The following is a 22,225-nucleotide window of genomic DNA, read 5'->3' on the forward strand; positions in this document are numbered from 1 at the left end:
TCCTTCCAAGACTTGCTGTAGATTAGTATATCATCAAAAAATACGAACACAAATTTTCTAAGGAATGGTTTGAAAATTGAATTCATCAAACATTGAAATGTTGAAGGTGCATTGGTAAGGCGAAAAGGCATGACCAAAAATTCATAATGACCCTCATGAGTTCTAAATGCTGTTTTCGGAATGTCTTTAGTCTTCATTCTGATTTGATGATATCCTGAATGAAGATCCAACTTGGTGAAGTAAATTGATCCATGCAATTCATCCAGTAATTCATCAATGATAGGAATGAGGAACTTATCTTTAATAGTGAGCTTGTTGAGATCCCTATAATACAGACACATGCACCATGATCCATCCTTCTTGTGCACCAATACTACTGGAGCAGAGAAAGAACTTTGACTCGGTTGAATTATACCAGCCTCTAGCATTTCTGCAACCATACATTCAATTTCACTCTTTTGGACATAGGGATATCTGTACGGCCTGATGTTTGGAGGAACACTTCCTGGAATCATATGAATAGCATGATCATGATCATGCATAGGTGGGAGACCTTTGGGAGTCTCGAATACCTTGGAATGATTGTCCAGGACTTTTTGGAGATCTAGAGAAATAGATGATTCCAATGTGGAAACATCTAGCGAACATAATTGTGCAATTACACCTCTTTGTTCCTTTTTTAGAAGCTTTCTCATACCATTAGAGTTGATTATCTTTCCTAGTTTCCCTGCAGTACCCCTTAATTCAACTTCCTTTCCTTCTGTAGAAAATTTGATGAAAAGTTCTTGAAAATTAAAAGCTATTGTAACCAAGGATTGTAGCCATTGGACTCCTAGTACAACATTAGCAGCTCCCATTGGAATGGAAAGCATTGGGCTAGTCAATACATATTCTCCCATGGATAGCTTGATATTATGGCACTTTCCAGAGCAATTTATTGTTCCTCCATTTGCAATCATCACTTGACACTCTAGTGCTGGATATAGGAAGCAATTCAATTCTTTTGCTACCTTACAATGATTTGTGGGTGCTTTCTGATCCAAATTGGATTCTCCAAGGAAGAGTTATGTAAAATCTCCCATAGTGACCTGCTTATAGACTAGTTCAGTGGAGCCAACTTGTACGACATGTCACAAATCACTGTTTCAACCTTTGGCTCTGAAACAATATATATAAGAAACTACAGTTCGCCCTCTTTCTGTACCTTCTTATGAAATTTCAATCCAATGGTCACAAAGAAAGTTATGACGATTTTCCCCAAGTCACCTGTTTGGAATGTAATTCAAGAGTCTGCAAGAAGATAAACTTCCTCAAATCATATCTCCGCAAATATAGTGCAAGAAGTTCTAAAATTTGGACCTAAGATTCAGCGCGATGTCTTCTCAAATAGGTTTTTTTTAAGCTTCTGAAACATCACAGAAAAAAAGTTATAGCGAAAATGCCACGATGACCTCTTGGGAGTAGCGAAACCCTAGAATCCAAGGCTCTGATTCCAAATGTTATGAAACTAGCTCAAGAAAAGATAGATCTATGACTTAGAATTCATCCTCTTCGAGGGGGCAACCTCCTTTACATTACATAAATGAACAACTCTTTGATGATACAAATGACAAAACCTCCTTTCTATATATAGGAGTCTCAGGAGTCACAATATAACCCAGCCGACCTAACAATAATAATATAAAGCCACAAAAATAACAATAGAGGGATTCTATGGGGCACAATAATAACAATATGGGGGCAATAGGGGCACAAAATAAGGGGTATAACTACAATAGTAATGGGGTAATCACTAGTATTATAGGGACCCAACATGGTGAGAGCACGCTTCTGTGATGAATTTCCCTCGTCCCCTGCCCCGACCACTTCTAGTCACAGGGTATCTATCAAAGCCAAAGTCCGAAGCTTCAGACGAAGGGTCCGAGGTCGTGGAGGAAGGCTGGCGGGAGACATGACCACGGGAGCTACCTCTTCTGCTACTCATCCTTGAGCGCACTCTGGGCATTTTGAAGTTTGCAGGAGGAGCGGAACAAACAACAGCGAAGGAGACTGAGAGGGGGTGACAGAGGAAGATGCCAAACTGATTATTAGAAGCATGAAAGCACTGATGGATAGCAACGCCTTGATCCCGAGCCAGACAATATCCTGATCTGTCTCGAGAGCGAGGAGCTTCAGTCTCGCTAGACCAGCTTGAGCGCAAGGGAGGAGCAGGAGTGAAAAACAAGCAGAGCGCCATTACAGTTAAACTATCAAACTGGAGGGAGGACAGGAGCTGCGTTAATACATCAATTAAGTTTTTGTACTGAGTCATTAACTCATACCCCATGCGAGGCCAGCTGGCGATGGTGATTAGCCACGCGCCCACCCTCCATGCCGTCGTCGTGCTGCTCGCCAGATTATCCACCCGCATTCGGGACATGCTGATTTTAATTTGTGTCGACTCAACATGAACACATTTTTTTAGAGGGATTATTTTTGGCACTTTAAATTTTTTTATGTATCAAGTATGAACAATTTTTTTGTTGGTGATTTTCATCTTGATTTTGAAAAGTGTTAATGGAATCTCAACCCTTTTTGTTTAGAGGGCTTATTCTTTACCATTTAAATTTTTTAATGTGTTAAGTGTAGATATTTCTTTTAAATGTTCATGATTTTCAAGTTGATAATATAAAAAAAAAAGAAAAAAGATAAAACATTATAATATAAATCATTACAAAAAAAATAATAAAAAAAAAATTGATTAAAAAGGCCCTCGAGTGGAAGGGGTTGATTCCTGGAGTTAGCCCTTGCCACCATCGCGGCTGCTGGGGTGGGCATGGAGGTACTTGCAGTCACATCCCTCCTCACGCACCCCGACAACATAGCTGGACGTGGGGTGACACCCCAGGGACTTTTTTTTTCAATTTTTATTTTTTATTGTTTTTAATTTTAATTTTTTTAATGATTTATATTGTAATGTTTTATTTTTATTTTTATTTTTAAAAAATATTTTTTATTCTAATATTTAATGTTTTTTAATTTTTAGTTTCTAAATTTTATTTTTTTTTAATATATTTTAGTTTTGTTATTTTTTCTTTTTTAAATTTAAATTTGACGAGTAAATTCTGATTTTTTTGGTACATTTTATAGTTTTTTTCTCTTTTGTTTACATATTTTTTATGTTTGATATTTTTTTGTCATGCTTTTTATTTTTTATTTTATGTTTTATTACTTATTATTATTATTTTTTTTACTTCTTTTTATTTTTTTTCAACATTTGAATATATATATATATATATATATATATATATATATATATATATATATATATATATATATATATATATATATATATATATATATATATATATATATATATATATATAGATAGATAGATAGATAGATAGATAGATAGATATATATATATATATATATATATATATATATATATAGAGAGAGAGAGAGAGAGAGAGAGAGAGAGAGAGAGATTAACTTTTTTATTGTTTTTTTTTCTTTTATTTTTTAAGGTTTTTTAGTCATAACGTTTTTCCATAATGTCATGTTTGAAATATTTTCAAAACTTAAGATTTTTTGTAGTTATAATCTTTAATTTTAATTCCATGGCCAAAAAACTGTCAAAATTTTAATGTTTTTCTAAGCCATGATATTTTATCGTTAATGCTATGGTTGAAAACAATTATAAGTGTTCTAAATTTCATGCCTGAAAATCGTTGGAAATTTAAATATTTTTGGAGTCATGATATTCTATTTTTAACATCATTATTATAAAATGTTGAAAATTGTCCCTGAAAAAAAAGACGTTATTCCAACATCAACACTTTTTTCTCAGGGTGTTTTTTTCACACAAAATTTTGGTCTCTACTACCATTTTAAAAAATGTTGAAAATGTACCCCAAAAAAAATGTTATTCTAGCATCAACATTTTTTGTTTTCGGCCTATTTTTTCATGTTTTTTTGGGGGTTTTGGGCTAGAGTACCCATTTTGAGGTAATAGTTTTCATTTGATTGGTAACTATGTTACATGATAAATAACATAGAAACAAAGGTACTGATGAAAAAATTTGATTAATGAATTGACTAGATCCCTACTGTCCATGACAGGCATTTCGTCAAACATGCCATAAATATGCAATCTATAAGTCATATCAACAGATTTGAGCATGGGGCTCTCATACTTTTTGAGTATCACTAAGAAGCATTGCTTCCATACCAAAATAGCTACATTATCATCTCCTAGGTCATATATTCATTGTTCATTCATTTACAAATAAAAAACATGATGAGACCAAGACATGATCAATACAATAAAACATACTCATAACCACGATATCAACAACAAAAATGAAAAGGATTTAACAACCATAAAATCCACATATAGACCAATAAATTTATACATGAAATACTAAAGGGAAGGAACTCTTATTAATGAATGCATAAACCAACCAAGTTTGGGACTTCCACGTACCACCCAACCATAGATTGGTTGAACCAATTCTTTCTTTCAGCCAATCACCCCCGCACCATATTCCAAGAATGAATGTGGTACATAACCATAACTCAACTAGGGCTTCCTGAGGCTAAACCACCTCATGCTCATTAATAGAACCACGCTTTACCGCAATCCCCACTATATCACTAGGCCACAAAGAAACATGGTTCCCACTAGATTTCTCCACCTACATCATGAGGAATTTCCCTGTCTCCTTGTTTATAGGATTTACAATACATTCTGTCATACAATAGTCACAGATCCCTATGCATAATCAAGACTCCACCATCGATGATTTACCGTATATCATGTCATTCACTGACCAAGGATTCCTAGGCCTGATCGAGGGCACCCACATCTAGGGCTTACTGTATCATCCACCATTCACTGGTCAAGGATTCCTAGGCCCCCCAAGGTACACAAAGTTTGGCTTTACCGCAATCCATAATCCAGTTCAGGGTTTACTAGGCCAAGGCTTTATCAAAATCCACAATCTGATTCAGGGATAATTAGGCCATGTGTTCTTTCTTTCAGAGACCACCTCACTCAGTTTCAAATCCATCTGACAATCCAGCTCAACCAAAACATGAGAACCCCATCACATGATGGATATCTGAAAATGGTAAGGCTATGCTAAAAAAATAGTATTACACTTGGAAAAACCCACGCCCATGAAATCTAGAGAACTAATAACACACATGCTTAATAATGCATGCCAAAACTAGCAAGGAAATCATGCATGCAACTTGATGCCTATAAATGATTTCGTTGTAGCCACTTAATCTTGCTCTTCCTTCCTTGAACATTTTCTTTCTCATGCCTTCTTTTCTTTTCTTGATCCAATGTTGAAGTGCTCCAAGAAAACTTTAAGTGTCCAAGAGTGTCAAAGCGACAATTACTAACAAGTTTCTTTTCAAAACCAAAATGAAGACAATGATGACACTTTGCGATTTGGAAATGAAAACTTGCTTTCGACGCTAGAAAAACTACTAATTCAGATCAAATACAATAGTAACAGGGTAATTGACTATCAAGAGCAATCAGACTCTCTTCTATGACTGAAAACAACACTTGCGACACTTTCAAATCAAGAAACGACAGTAAAATTACGCTACTTTTTTACAAAGGAGAACTGAAAATGACTCAACAAATACACAAAAACATTTACAGTTCTTTGCACAATAGAGGCGGAATAACAACAAGTAAAGGGGTTTCAAAGAGAGGTGTACTCACTACAGGCAGCAAAAATCTTGAATAGATCTGAAAAAAGTGAACACAAAAACCAAAATTTAGGCACAATGCCTAGTCTAATCAGCGCACCTGTAACACAGTGAATTTGAAATGCAGCACACCTACTACACTCGGGAAGTGTGCTGAATTTGAGATTCACAGAACAGAGAGTGTGCTGGGCCAGGGACAAGACTTTGCTTGGGTTCCGAGTCACAGTTTGCAGTTTAGTTCAGGGATTTTGGCCGAGCAAGTGGTAATCAGTAAATCAACAACAGGGGTAGATCTAAGGAGGTTACTAGAGCCACCATAAGGGCAATTAGAGAGTTTGTAAATCAGTTGTTTAATTCATAAACAAAACCCAAAGATTGACTGAAGCGGCATTTATCTACTTTCCATTTTCATAGCAAATGCAGTTCGAAAGCTACCTGGCTCAACTTCAGGCTTCGTCTGTAAGTTTATAAAGTAAACAATTGTAGATAGACAAACAACCTAGTCGCTCCCCAGTGGAGTCGCCTTTTTGTTACAGGGAAAAGTGTCTATGCAGAACTGTTAATCCCACTAAGGCGTGATAGCTACCTTAGAAACAAACAAAGTAAAACTACTTCTATTTTCCTTTATGAAAGATAGATGAGAGAAGAATAAAGGAGACCAACCTATGTCTTGCGCTTGGTTCCTTGCTCGATTCCTCTCCCTTCTGATAGTCCTTTGCTACTTTCTTCCTTGTATACACAGCTTTACAGAGTACCTGTAGAATCAAAGCAGCATAACACTATACAAGAACATGGATCTATTATCATAAACAATCTAGGATCATATATAAATTGACCATACAAATGCACAAAACATAGATTACACAAGTGTATGGAGGAAAACTTGAATAGCTTTATTGATAATCAAGAAAGAGCCAAGAGAGTTACAACCAGTTGTTCTGACCCAACATCATCCTCTTAGCAAGTAAGCCCTTCTTCACCTCATGCAAAGATTAGATCACCCAACACTATGATGTTGCCTCAAGAAACCAACAACAATTCCTTACAAGATGCAAAATTCCAGCCTCTAGATCTCTGGGATGAGGGATCCATATATAGATATCTATAAGGGAGATGAGTTAGCTTATGATTTGATTAGTGTCTTCCCTCTGATAGTTCTTGCTTTCACTTGGAGATTGATGATCTCTTACTCATCCCTGGTGGAATTTAGAAAGGCAAGTGTCACAGGAGAAGTTTCTGGAAGATTCCATGCTTCTCCACCTCGTGGATTGACACTGCCATTTGTCTCTTCTCGCTCATCACACCCCATAGAAGGGATTTTTGAAATGCAATGCACCCACTGAGTGTACTTAGGTGAGATGCAACACACTTTGCCTATGGAGCAGGTGAAATGGTCCTGTTTTGACCAGTTCTGAGTAGTTTTTCATGGAGAACTTCTAGGAGAAGTTGTAATCAGTTGACCTTGTTCCTTTAGGGGTTGGGACAACACTTTTAGGGACTTAGGAGCCCTTGGTTTATGGACATTTTATGCTTTGGGTTGCAGTGCCCAAAAATGTCTATAACACTTCGCTATGTTTCTTTGGTTATGATAATGTCTTTTTGCTATGGGCCTTTGGTTCTGCAGTTGTTTTTGCCTCTAGATCTCTGGTTAGTATAGACAGCTTGGCTACAACCTTCCATCTGATCTCTCTATGGTTGACCGACATGTTCAGTTCTCAATGTATGGTTTTCAGGAATTATGCAACTGGTTTTCCCAACCCTGGATAGTCTGGATGTGCTAAAGGATAGTTTCTGCTCTCCTATGAGGTTTCGACCTCCTTGTAAATGTATTTTTATTTTCTTTTAATAGAATTAGTCTTTATCGAGAAAAAAAAATGAATAATGTAAAGAGGATTTATTGGATTCTGTCGCAAGCTTTACTCTCTTCTTGGCTTGTAAGCTTCAATTGTATCTCTCAGTGCTATAATTAGAACCTGCATATAAAATCATAAAAAGACAAAGATATATTACATTTATTTATCGCTATCCAATTACTCTATACAATGGATTAAGAAAGAATTGAAATAGATGAATGTAAACATACATAACACATATAGGAAAATGATATACTATTTTTATTAATATAAATAGGAGAGAGTTTACTACCAAGAATAGTAGTTGAACTTGTAGATATCTCTCCAAATTGACCTGTCCTTCCTTGTCACAAAGCACACCTCAATGTCACCCTAATGTATGATGACGATGACTCTCTAAGATTCAAGGCAACAACATGAGGGCATGATCAATCTCCAAAAACCAACCCTGATGTTGTAGACAAATGTAAATTTATATAAGAGCCTGGTATTTTAGGAATTAAATCCATTACCAATATAGGCTTGAGATCCACTTGAGATGGGAGGATGAGCTGAAGGGATAAGGGGTCAAATATTCAAGGTAGGATCAGATACGATTCGAAGTTCTTATCCAAGTTAAATGGTTGAGACAACTCCTCGAAGCTTGTGGAAGAGGAAGCTTTGATATTCTTTTTAATATTCTTGAATTTCTAGAAGGAAAACACCCCAAACCAGGGACAACATTCTGATGATATGATCTAGGTGGATGTTGGTGCCCACCCAGCTGTTCCATTTGGATCCCCACCACTGTCTCTTTTAGTTTCTCATTTTCCTTAATTGTAGCACAACTTACTATTTTCAAAATTTTTTCGAGTCCTCAACTTCTACAATCGTTTTGAGCCCCTAAATGACACTTTTTGGAAAAACCGGGGCAAACATGAGTACTTATTTAATGTTTTATATTAGAAAGTTGTAATCCCTGGCTAGATCTTTCTATCTAGGTATTTTTCATATAAAACAAATATCATATGCCAAAGTTATGACCCCGTGAATGTAATATACCAATTTACCCAAACGGGGCCCATATTTTTTGCACTTCATCTCCTAGGGTTAACTTATAGGAATGTATCCACCACATCTCTTCTCAAAGATAAGCTACCATCACCTGAGATATTTTATTTCCATTATGTTTGTAAGCTTATTCCAGTATTTAATATTAATTAAATGAAGTGTTATTTTGGTTGCATCTCTTTATTTATGGTTATATATGTAATTTTTTGCGTTCCTATTTATGTTTGGATTAGTTGTATCAGAGTGGTTTGCTCTTTCTCATTTTTTCGTTGCATGTCCCCAACAAGGTGGGGATATAAGGATTTAGGGCTTGAATTGGTCAAAACTTTGTAATACCAACCTCACAAACCCCGAAATCCTCCCATGGCAAAAGAAAAGAAATACGAGGGGGAAGGAAATTATATCAAAATCTTGCTTGAAGAAGCCTACGAGTGAGAAAGGAATGCAATGATGGACAAAATTTCCTAGATGCTTAGGTGGCTACCCAAAGGTGATGCATCTCCTTCCAGCAACCACTCTAGAAGCACCACAACATTCAAGGTACAAGTTAACTTTTATATCACCATATTTGATGGTTAGATAGATGTAGATGCTATAGATAAAAGATCAAATATGTTAGAAGGATATTTTTCTATGGATGATTTCTCTAGCCAGGAAAATATTACTTTTGGCTTCTCAAAGCCACCCCTCACATTAAGGATTATTGGGAAACGTATTGTGATAAGAAGGATGAAAGTACACCCTGACTATTTTCAACCACACCCACTTGTTATTAATTCTAGGTTGCCATCAAGGAGAGGTACTACCTTGTCGGGAGCTATGAGAATAAATGCATAAAGTGGACCACGTTGCGGAAGGGACGGGACTAGGATGTACTGAAGCTTACCAATGTTTTTCATACCCTTTGCATGAATTTTGTTATCAAGTATTCTGAGCTTCATTTGGTACTTAAATATTGTAGTTGTCTACACAAGTATATCAAGGATGAGATGGAGTTTCTAGATAGATCCTCACTCGGCATGGTGTACTGATACGATTTCAAGATTGAGGAGAAGTTTAAACAAAAAAAGTGATACTTTGGATCTTCGAATCTGAAGTAAGGGAAAGGAACCCCCAAACCCCAGAACAAAGGACAAATCTAAGGTGGGGAAACCTAGGATAACCCATCGAAGCCACACAAAATGAAGAAGTCCATGAAGACAAAGAAGGACATGAGAATGTGTTATGAGTTCCATAAGAGCTCCACTCACAACAAAAGTGAGTGTCAAGCCAAGAAGTCACTCATGGCTGAGTTGAAGGCTTCCATATTAGATGCATGTTCTGACTCTGAGTCAGAAACAAACAATGGGAATGACAAGGGGAAGCAGATAATTGGCACAGAGCCCAATGCCATCGTAACCACCATCAAGATCCAGAAGATTGATCTTGAAAATCCAGATGACTGGAAATGCCTCTTCCACTCAAAGATGTGCATGAAGGGTTCTCCACTATAGTTCAATGTAGACGGCGGTGATGAAGGAGCATCCAGGCAACCTTAATCAAAATTGAGATCCAAAGTTGTGAAAGAGGAAATGTGGACAATCATTGTAAACCAGGGAAAATTCTATTAAAACGGAGCTAAATTGATGGAATTGATAAGTCTTTAGAAGACTTTATTAGATGTAATTATCTACCATGTATGCATATAGATAGATCTAGGGGATTTCATTAAGCGATTGTGGGAGAAATTCATGGATCGTAAACAATCCCTCCCTTAGTAATTTCCTATTTAAGATTCTATGTTGTGTGATAGGAGAGAAGAGAGGATACAATGTAGTCACAGGGGTAATTTGTGGTTCGGGCCGTAAGGCCTTAGTCTGTAATTGAATTATGTATATAATGGAAATATATGTGTTAATTTATATTTGTGTGTTATCTAAGGTTTGTGTTTCTGTGTCTTTATATATACATTATTTATGTAAGATTGATAAATACACGTGTACGAGTGTAAAGGACGAAGTTCCTCTGAACTTCGCCCTAGTCAAAGTATGGGAGAGTTAGATTCATGTATAATGCGAATTCCACCAATAAGAAACGAAAGAGCCATTGGATTTTATAATAGATTAACGGATGAGAGGTGTTCAATCAAAACTAGAGTCGATTGAACAGCATGACGAAAACTGTTGGATAGTCTAGATCGATGCATAATATTGGCGGAATGAGAGAACCCTGACAAAAATTCATGAGAACCCTAAGAGAGGACCTGAACCATCCTATCGACAAGAAATAGATCTAATGGTCATCGTGTGGTAACAAGCACCAAGGTTTAACTTCGAAAGAAAGCCCGAGAAATCATTAAAACGAGTTGGAAGTCCGAAGGTGATCGAACGATCCATTTAATAGCGGTCAGACACATATTGCGTGCAAAAAAGCGTGGTCGTTAATTCCAAAAAAATATGCAATGAAGTTTTGAGTTCTGATAATCATGACCGTTCATTGGTTGAATGATCAGACAATAATCATGCAGGAAAGTTTGTGCAGGTTAACATTTTTGGCAGACCCGATATGTTATCAATGCAGGTATAAATTTATTTGGGTTTTGGTCTTCAACATTTGTTGGGTGATCGGTTGGGTGACGTTGTATTCCGTTGTTTGTTGTGATTCCATAGATTATGGGTTTATTATGAAATCTTCCAATTAGAAAGCTTCCACTATATACATGGGCCCATAACCCATAGGTCCACGTGGAGTTATGTAAAGATGTAGCCTTGTTGTTTAAATGTGGCTTAGCTGTCATCATTTTTGGTATTAGAGTAGAAGAAGATTCTGTGTTGAAAAGGAGGCACATTCATGTAGAAGGTTGGAAATTTTATGGTTTTATATTGTTGTATAGATAACGACAGAGGAATGTGAGAATATTGCAGCAACCTAGAGCAACGAGTGCTCATATGGTTCCAAAGAAGAGAGAACCGAAGACATGCCGAAACACTAAGCTCAGAGGAGAGAAGCTTGGTGAGGTATTGTGTAGCAAGGAGGACTTGTTACTGCTGAGGTTTTGTTGTAGCTCACAGGAAGATCATAAAGGCAATTCTACAGAGGATTTGGGTAGAATTGCTAATGGATGGAGAAAGCATATGACCAAGAGTTAATAAATTTTTGTACCTTAGGAGTCTGATGCAGGAGCATCTAAGCACCCTTAATCAAAATCAATATCCAAAGATGTGAAAGAGGAAATGTGGAAAATCATTGTAAACTGAGGCAAATTCTATTAAAGCAAAGCTAAATTTATGGAATTGATAAGGCTTTTGAAGACTTGATTAAATGTAATTATCTGCCATGCATGCATAGAGAGAAATTTATGGGATTTGATTGAGCAATTGTTGGGGAAACTCATGGATCGTAAATGATCCCTCCCTTTGTAATTTCCTATTCAAGAGAGTTTGTGTTGTGTGATAAGAGAGAAGAGAGGATACAATGTAGTTGCAGGGGTAATTTGTGGTTCGGGTCATGAGGCCTTAGTCTGTAATTGAATTATGTATATAATGGAAATATACGTGTTATTATACATCTATGTGTTATCTGAGGTTTGTGTGTATGTGCCTTTATATATACGTTCTTTCTGTAAGATTGATAAATATGCATGTACGAGTGTAAAGGACAAAGTTCCTACGAACTTCGCCTTAGTCAAAGTATGGCATAGTTAGATTCATGTGTAATGCAAATTCCACCAATAAGAAACGAGAGTCATTGGATTTCAGAATAGATCAATTGATGAGAGGCGTTCAATAAAAATTGGAGTTGATTGAACAACATAGTGGAAACCGTCAAATAGTCTAGATCGAGGGATAATATTTACGGAAGGAGAGAACCTTGACAAAAATTCATGAGAACCCCAAGAGAAGATATAAACCGTCTGATCGACAAGCAACCGATCTAACGGTCATCACATGGTAACAAGTGCTGAGGTTTAATTCCGAAAGCGGACTCAAGAAATCATTAAAACGAGTTTAAAGTCTAGAGGTCATCAAACCATCTATTTAGTAGTGATGAGACGCATATCATGTGCAAACAAGCACAGTCGTTAATTCCAAAAATGGACGCAATGAGGTTTTATACAACGAGCTTAAAACCTCTTTGAGTTCAGATAATCATGACCATTCATTGGTTGAATGATCGAACAGTAATTGTACGGGAAATTGCACACAGGTTAACATTTCGGGCAGACCCAATATGTTATCAATGTGGGTTAAATTTATTTTTGTTCTTGTCTTCATTGTTTGTTGGATGATTGGTTAGGTGATGTTGTATTCCACTGTTTGTTGTGATTCCGCGGATTATGGGTTTATTGTGAAATTCACCAATTATAAAGCTTCTGATATATATGTGGGCCCATAACCCATAGGTCCACGTGGAGTTATGTAAAGATGCAACTTTGTTGTGTAAAAGTTGCTTATCTTTCATCAAGCGAGATCCAAAAGAACCTCATTTCAGTAGAGTTCATGAAGAAGATGGACCTATGAACTACAATACATCTACAACTATGCACCTTACAATGGCTTCACCAAGGACAAGATCTTCACGTCAGCTAGTAGTGTCACCTTCCCTATAGCATCAAGCCCTTCATGGATGAGGTACTATCTGATGTTTCTCCTCAAGAATTTTGTGATGCATTATTCGGAAAACAATACTTGTGGAAGCGACATGTTGTATATGATTCTAGAGTTCACTTTTTTATTATGTCTTTGGGTAATAAGTTATATAGGATATTGGAGGTAGCCTCGCCTATTTCCATCCCTTTGATCTCTCCTAAGCAATGTAGTAATATCATCTCTGAGATTGGGATTTTTTATTTCTTTCTGGTTCGCTCTCAAAGTAAAGCGAAGACCGTAGCCACATCCATCACCCCCAGGAAGGGTTCCTTCATGCCGCATAAGAAGGTGGATACGATCATGGAAGAATACAGAGAAATATTCTCCTCACCCGTAGGGGTACCCTTGCACTGTGAGCTCAAGCATTCGATCAATTTGACTCCCAGAGCACTTCTACCCAACAGGCCAATATATCAATGCTCCATTTAGGAAAATGAATAGATCAAGCAGAAAATCCACGAGTTGTTGCTAAAAGGGCACATCCGACCACGTTCCTCACATTGTGGGAGCCTGATTGTACCTGTACCGAAGAATGATGGGACCTCAAGGATAGGAATTGTTTATCTGGCACTAAAAAAAACCATTGTCATGAAGAGGTATCCAATCCCATAGATTGATGACCTTCTTGACCAGCTCAAGGGGGCCAAGTATTTCAGCAAGATTGACTTAAATTCTAGCTATCATGTGGTTCAAATACAGCCCATGGATGTATGGAAGGCTAGCTTCAAATCCAATGACAGAATTTTTGAATGGTTGGTTATGCCCTTCAAGTTGAAAAATTCCCCCACTACTTTTATGAGGCTTATGGATGACATATTGTGACCCTTCATCAACTCATTCATGGATTTTTATCTGGATGACATCCTCATCTTTACCTAAAGTTGAGAATAACACTTGCAACACATTTGGTAGGTCCTTCAAACCCTTCGGAAACACAAAGTGTGTGCCAACTTGCAGAAATGCACCTTTGGCATGAGCCAAGTCCAATATCTGGGTTACATCATAGGTGTGTGTGGCATGCTTGTGGATCTTACTAAGATCCAATTCATTCATGATTGACCAGCCCCAACCACTCCAATAGAGCTTTGTAGCTTTTTGGGCCTTGCAATTTTTTATCGAAGGTTCGTGTTGGGATTCTCCCATATCAATTGGCATTTGAGTCAGATTACTAAGGCTGGGGCGAAAGAAAAGTTTTCCTTGTTTGAGTCCCAACATAAGACATTTGATAAATTGAATCACAACCTCTGTTATGCTCTGGTACTCACACTACGAGACCTGCAACAACCATTTTAAATTGAGACATGTGCCTCTAACTATGCTATTGGTGCAGTCCTCACCCAACACAAGTATCTAGTAGCTTATCATCGTGAGACACATTATGATACAATTTAGAAGTACCCTACCTATGATAGAGAGATTTATTCCATCATGAAGGCTTGCTGACAATGGAAGCATTTCATTCTAGGGAAGGAGCAAGTCATCCAAACCCATTACTCACCTCTTTATCTTATACAGACACAATGGCAGTTGGAGAATGATCACCATGAGAAGTGGTACATATATATAACAATTCCACTTGAACATTAAATAGAAAAAGGGCATCACTAATCATGTTATAGACTTACTCAGCCATCCCCCAGTTGCATCATAACTACTATTCTCAATCCTTGTGGACATGAGACCTCTCGATGGCCAAAACTATACAAAAATGATCTAGAGTTCACCTCTACATAACAGATGTTAGTATATGGAACGAAAGTCCCTAATTTCCACCTGTAGGACACATTATTATGCTACTTGGGCAACCTTTATGTTCCTTCAAGTGAAAATGCCAAGTTGATTTTGGAGGTGAACTACAATCGGGTTGCAGGACACTTTGGTGCGGAGAAAAGTACGGTTGTACTACAAACATAATTTTTTTGGCGAAAAGTATAACTTGATTTTAGAAAATATATCATATCTTACACTACATGTGCCAAGCCAACCATCAAGAAGGATGGGTTATACACTCCTCTACCTACTCCCATCCAACAATGGGAATCCATCTCCATGGACTATATGTCTAGCCTCCCTTCTACTAAGCATGGTAATGACTCTGTATTAGTCATCATGGACAAATTTTCTAAGATGGCTATATTGGAAACCTGAAAGAAGAGTATCACAGTAGAGGACACTACCAAACTATTATTTAAATGAGTGTGGGTACATTTTGGGATCCGGCAGAACATTATATCACTTTGATAGTAGGTTCCTCAACACATTCTTGTCAAGCATTTGGAAAATATTGGGCACCAAGTTCACCGAGTCCACTTCCTTCCATCCCTAGAATAATGGCTAGACAAAGGTCATCAATAGGATGATATTGCTAATACTGTGCATGTACAACACCAGGCATCCATGAACCTAGAATGAGAGTCTTCCCTGTGTGAAGTAGAGTTATAACAGATCTCTCCAGAACTCAACTAGTCATAGTCACTTTCAACTGGGTCTAGAATTTCAACTATTGTCTCTAATTGATGTTGTCATGCCTCATCTCACTATGTAGACATGATCCACACATGTATTGTCTAAGGCTGATAAAGTGACCAAATTTATTGAAAACATCTAACAAATCCACCAACACGTTCATGACATCTTGGAGAAGTCAAATGCCAAGTACAAGATGTGACATGATCAACATCGAGTGCCACACAAGTTCCAGGTGGGCGATAAAGTTTGGCTAAAATTGTAGAAAAAACAATTTATCGAATCCCATCGCAAGATCAAACAACTATGATATGGTTGTTGGACCATTACCATAGTTGTGGGAGATAATTATTTTTAGCTCAAAATTCCCCCATTCCTTGGCCTACACCCAGTGTTCAATGTGGATCACCTTTGACCATACTTCCCACCATTATTGAACACATCGCACTTTGCAGAATAACTCACACCAATAGAGTTAAACCTAGACTATATGGAAGAGACCTCAAGTGATCGAATTATGGACACACATATCGAGAAAACTCTTTGTAGAAGATCTAACTATAACGGGTTGTCAAAGCTGGTCAACTCCTGTACCAAAGAAATTGGCTCACCAAGGACCAAGTTCAGTAGAAGTTTCCCCATATCATGGTGGTACTCAATGCAATGGTGACCATTTCTTCCTAAGGGTGGAGGACTCATCCAAGTGGATACTAGTAGCCACCTGCCTATTCCACTTGGAACCCCCACTACTGTCTCTTTTAGTTTTTTAGTTTCCTTAATTGTTGCACAGTTTACTAATTTTGGCAGTATTTCAGGTGGTGAACTTCGAGAGTTTTTTTGAGGCCATAAACGACATTTTTTTTTGGAAAACCGGGGAAAATATAAAATTTTGACTTGCATTTTCCATTCAAAAGTTTTAGTCCTTGGATAGATCTTTGTAACTAGGTATTGTGCACGTCAAACACAGATCATATGCAAAAGCTACAATCCTGGGAAGTTGATATACCAATTTATCCAAACACGGTCGATATTTTTGGGCTTCATCTCCTATAGTTAGGTTTTTAGATGTTTAGGGTTTTCCATTGTTTCTCAATAATAAATAGGATTTTGAGCCTCATTGTAACACAATTGAGAGCCATGTAGTCTCCAAATCTCTTCTCATAGATAAGATACCATCGCACAAGGTATTTTATTTCCATTTTGTTTGTAAGCTTATTTTAGTATTTGATGTTAGTGAAATGAAGTGTTATTTATGCTGCATCTCTATATTTATGGTTATATCTCTAAATTTTGGCATTCATGTTTAAGCTCGAATCATGATCAACACTAGTGCATAATGGAGCAACCTCTTGCTAAACGTAGGTGCCTAAAGGGCTAGGGTGTGCTCAACCTTAAAATCACTTATTTGAGGGAGCCATACCCAAAAACCCAAGGATTTGGGAGAGTCATGCTTAGGCCTTAAAATCACTTATTTGAGGGAGCTATTTTATTCATCCATAAGGTTTTGGAAGAACATCTTATATGCAAGTTAAACAAAGAAATATTTCATCTCAAACAAGGCTCCCATCACATGGAAGTGTTTCATGGAAGCAATTTGTTTATATTCTTGAAGACATGGTAGAAAGGTAGCAAGTACCTACATTGATTGAATGTGATAATCAAAGCGAAATAAAATTGAAAAACGATCTAATTTGTCATGCAATATTAGAGAACAATGTAGCTTAGCATTACTTTGTGAGAGGAAAAAAAATCAATCAATGGAATTGATTTGATGTGTTGTAATGAAAATGATAATGTACTAGATATATTCAACAATCCATTAGGAAAGGATAAATTCTTAGTCGGTAGAGGCGACATGGGAAACGTATAAAATTCATTTCTACATTAATGAGGAGTGATAACAACAATTGTGGAAATAAATAATTACCAAGTCATAGGAATGATTAAGGTAGTTACAAAATCAATATAATTAAAATAATTGGTATAAAATATGTGCCTATTATAATTCCATATATGTATGCATGCTCATGACCAAAGAATGAAGATAGTGGTCAGAGACACATTATTTCAATAGGACAATGTGATTAGTTTTATAGAATTGAAACCCTTCTATTTGGGGATTAAGCTTGATAAAAGTTATTGAAATTCTTGATAAGAAGCATGAAAGGTAACGTAATATTCCTTTCTTCCCTTGATAAGGTAGAGCATCAAACAAGATATTAGATTGAGTTAGTATTGTTATATTTACTTTATTTTCATGATTATGTTGGGTCCCTATAATACTAGTGATTACCCCATTACTATTGTAGTTATACCCCTTATTTATACTATTGTGCTCCTATTACCCCCATGTTGTTATTTCTGTGCCCCATAGAATCCCTCTATTGTTATTTTTGTGTCTTTATATTATTATTGTTAGGTCGGCTGGATTATATTGTGACTCCTTAGAATCCTATATATAGAAAGGAGGTTTTGTCATTTGTATCATCCAAGAATTGTTCATTTATGTAATGTAAAGGAGGTTTCCCCCTCGAAGAGGCTGAATTCTAAGGCGGTGATCTATCTTTTCTATCTTTTCTTGAGCTGGTTTCATAACATTTGGTATCAGAGCTTTGGATTCTAGGGTTTCACTGCTCCAAACAGGTCATCGTGGCATTTTCGCTATAACATTTTTTCTGTGATGTTTTAGAAGTTGAAAAAAAAAAACCATTTGAGAAGAAATCATGCTGAACCTTGGGTCTGAATTTTAGAGCTTTTTGCACGATATTTGTGGAGATATGATCTGAGGAGGTTGGTCTTTTTGCAGACTCCTAAATTACATTCAAAACAGGTGACCTGGGGAAAATCGTCATAACTTTCTCTCTGGGGATTATATTGAAATTTCGTAAGAAGGTACAGAAAGAGAACGGACTGTAGTTTCTTGTATGTGTGTTTCAGATCCAAAGGTTGAAACAGTGACTCGTGGCACGTCGTACAAGTTCGCTCTATTGAACTAGTCTAAAAGCAAGTCACTGTGGGAGATTTCACATAACTCTTCCTTGGAGAATCCAATTTCGGTTAGACTTGTGGCATTGGAAAGAGGACGAAGAAGGCTACTACAGTTCACAATTTTAGAATTGGATGATCCAAAATTACAGAGATACATCAGATTCAATATCAGGCTTCTATAAAGTGAAAAAAGGTGTGTAGTTTTTTTTAAATTTTTGTGTAAGCTTGGTTTAACGAAATTCAAAGGGCATAGTAAAGCATTATTATCGGTAACTGATGCCCCGAGGAAAGAAAATGCAAACACCTAGTAAGGAACCTGAAAGCTCTAGCATGACTCATGAAGAAGAGGAAGAAATGCTACATGATATATCAAAATTACAAGAACAAGTGCAACAAATGTCACGCTCACAAAAGCTAACAGAAGCTAAGATAAATGGCATGGAATCTAAGATAAATGGCATGGAAGCTAAGATGGATGATTTGAAGATAGATTTGAAGACAGATTTGAAGAGAGACATGGCAAATTTGAAGACAGATTTGAAGACAGACATGGCAGATTTGAAGATAGATTTGACAAGTTTTCTACAAGAAATACTTACTAATGGTGAAAAGGTTGTAAAGGAAACTCATGATGTGAACAAAAGTAATGTTAATCATGATTCCATAGACTCTAATGTTGGATCGAAGACCCACCATATTCCAAAAATCGATATGAGGAAGTTTGATGGCAAGGATCCCGCCACATGGATATTACAGATGGAGCAGTTCTTCGATCTCAATAATGTGCAAAACACACAAAAGGTACGTATGGCAACTGTATATTTGGAACCAAATCAGTTTGTATGGTATCAATGGCTTTGCTCTCGTAAACAATTTATCACTTGGGCAATTTTTACGGAAGAATTGATAGCACATTATGAAGATACAAAAAGCAACACTTTTTTTAGCCAATTGATAAGTCTCAAACAAAAGGGTTCAGTAATGGAGCACATTGAGGAGTTCCAAAAATTGAACATAAGGGTAAAAGATATTCCAGAGGAGCATAGGATTGATGTGTTCATAGGGTCTTTAAAGGATAATATCCAACATGATGTTCGCCTTTGGGAACCTGATTCATTAGAGAAGGCATTCAGGTTAGCAAGAAAAATGGAAAGCAAAATTATGGCAACCAGGAAGCATACCACTCACAACTATAAAGACGGAAGTGTTGTTGCCCCTAGTCTTCCACAACCTATAAGGTTGACACCACAACAATTGGAAGAAAAAAGAGCAAAAGGGCTTTGTTACAGTTGTGATAGCAAATACACTAAAGGTCATAAGTGTGCTGAGAAGAAATTATTCTACATAGATTGTGAAGAGGAAGAAGAAAAGGAGCAAGAAAGGTCAAAAGAAGAAGATATACTCCAGGAACAAAGCCTAGATGAAGAAAAAATAAATCCGACCATATCTTGTAATGCATTGGCGGGAATTACCACTCCTCAAACCATCAAGATAGAAGGACAAATCAAGAAGAAAAAGGTAATAGTGTTGATTGATTCAGGAAGCACCCACAATTTTATTCATTGTAGGGTAGCAAAAGAATTGAATTGCTTCCTATATCCAGCACCAGAGTGTCAAGTGATGATTGCAAATGGAGGAACAATAAATTGCTCTGGAAAGTGCCATAATATCAAGCTATCCATGGGAGAATATGTATTGACTAGCCCAATGCTTTCCATTCCAATGGGAGGTGCTGATGTTGTACTAGGAGTCCAATGGCTACAATCCTTGGGTACAATAGCTTTTAATTTTCAAGAACTTTTCATCAAATTTTCTACGGAAGGAAAGGAAGTTGAATTAAGGGGTATTGCAGGGAAACCAGGAAAGATAATCAGCTCTAATGGTATGACAAAGCTTCTAAAAAAGGAGCAAAGAGGTGTAATTGCACAATTATGTTCGCTAGATGTTTCCACATTGGAATCATCTATTTCTCCAGATCTCCAAAAAGTCCTGGACAATCATTCCAAGGTATTTGAGACTCCCAAAGGTCTCCCACCTATGCGTGATCATGATCATGCTATTCATCTGATTCCAGGAAGTGTTCCTCCAAACATCAGGCCGTACAGATATCCCTATGTCCAAAAAAGTGAAATTGAACGTATGGTTGCAGAAATGCTAGAGGCTGGTATAATTCAACCGAGTCAAAGTTCTTTCTCTACTCCAGTAGTATTGGTGCACAAGAAGGATGGATCATGGCGCATGTGTCCGGATTATAGGGAGCTCAACAAGCTCACTATTAAAGATAAGTTTCCCATTCCTGTCATTGATGAATTACTGGATGAATTGCATGGATCAATTTACTTCACCAAGTTGGATCTTCGTTCGGGATATCATCAAATCAGAATGAAGATTGAAGACATTCCGAAAACGGCATTTAGAACTCATGAGGGTCATTATGAATTTTTGGTCATGCCTTTTGGCCTTACCAATGCACCTTCAACATTTCAAGGTTTGATGAATTCAATTTTCAAACCATTCCTTAGAAAATTTGTGTTAGTATTTTTTGATGATATACTAATCTACACAAGTCTTGGAAGGATCATGTTGAACATGTTGACAGGGTGCTACAACTATTGGAGGAGAAACAATTATATGCAAAAAGATCCAAATGTTTCTTTGGAGTCCAGGAGGTGGAATATTTGGGTCATATTGTATCTCATGAAGGAGTTAAGGTAGACCCTAGCAAAATTAAAGCCATTAAGGAATGGAAAATCCCCACATCCATAAAGCATCTGCGAGGATTTCTTGGGTTGACAGGGTATTATCGCAAGTTTGTTAAGAATTATGGGAGAATAGCAGCACCTCTAACAACATTATTGAAGAAAGATGCATTTTCATGGACTCCGGAAGCAACAAAGGCCTTTGAACATCTTAAAGAGGCAATGTGCCAAGCACCGGTCTTAGCTACACCGGACTTCACAAAAACCTTTATTGTGGAATGTGATGCTTCAGGAAATGGAATTGGTGCTGTTCTAATGCAAGATGAAAGACCCATTGCTTTTGAAAGTCGTCCAATCAAGGGAAAGTTTTTAAGCAAAGCTATTTATGAGAAGGAAATGTTGGCAATACTCCATGCACTTAAGAAATGGCGACCCTACCTAATGGGAAGACACTTCAAGGTAAAAACGGATCATGATAGCCTTAAATACTTTTTAGAACAAAGATTATCCTCTGAAGAGCAACAAAAGTGGGTCACAAAGATGTTGGGTTATGACTTTGAAATCATCTACAAAAAAGGGAAGCAAAATGTGGTGGCAGATGCACTCTCAAGAAAGGATGAGGATGTGGAAGCATTGTTGTGCGCCATTTCTATTATCCAACCAGATTGGATAAACGAAGCAAGGGAGGAATGGAAGAATGACGAAGAAGTGTGGGCACTTATTCGAAAGCTACAACAAGATTCCAGTACGTCTGATACATTTAGCTGGCAAAATGATTCGTTATGGTACAAAGATCGCTTATACCTCTGTAAGAATTCCCAGCTAAAACAAA

Source organism: Pinus tabuliformis, chromosome 6, assembly GCF_031772625.1.
Source record: "Pinus tabuliformis cultivar Carrire ecotype Pingquan chromosome 6, CPIR1, whole genome shotgun sequence".
NCBI lineage: Eukaryota > Viridiplantae > Streptophyta > Pinopsida > Pinales > Pinaceae > Pinus > Pinus tabuliformis.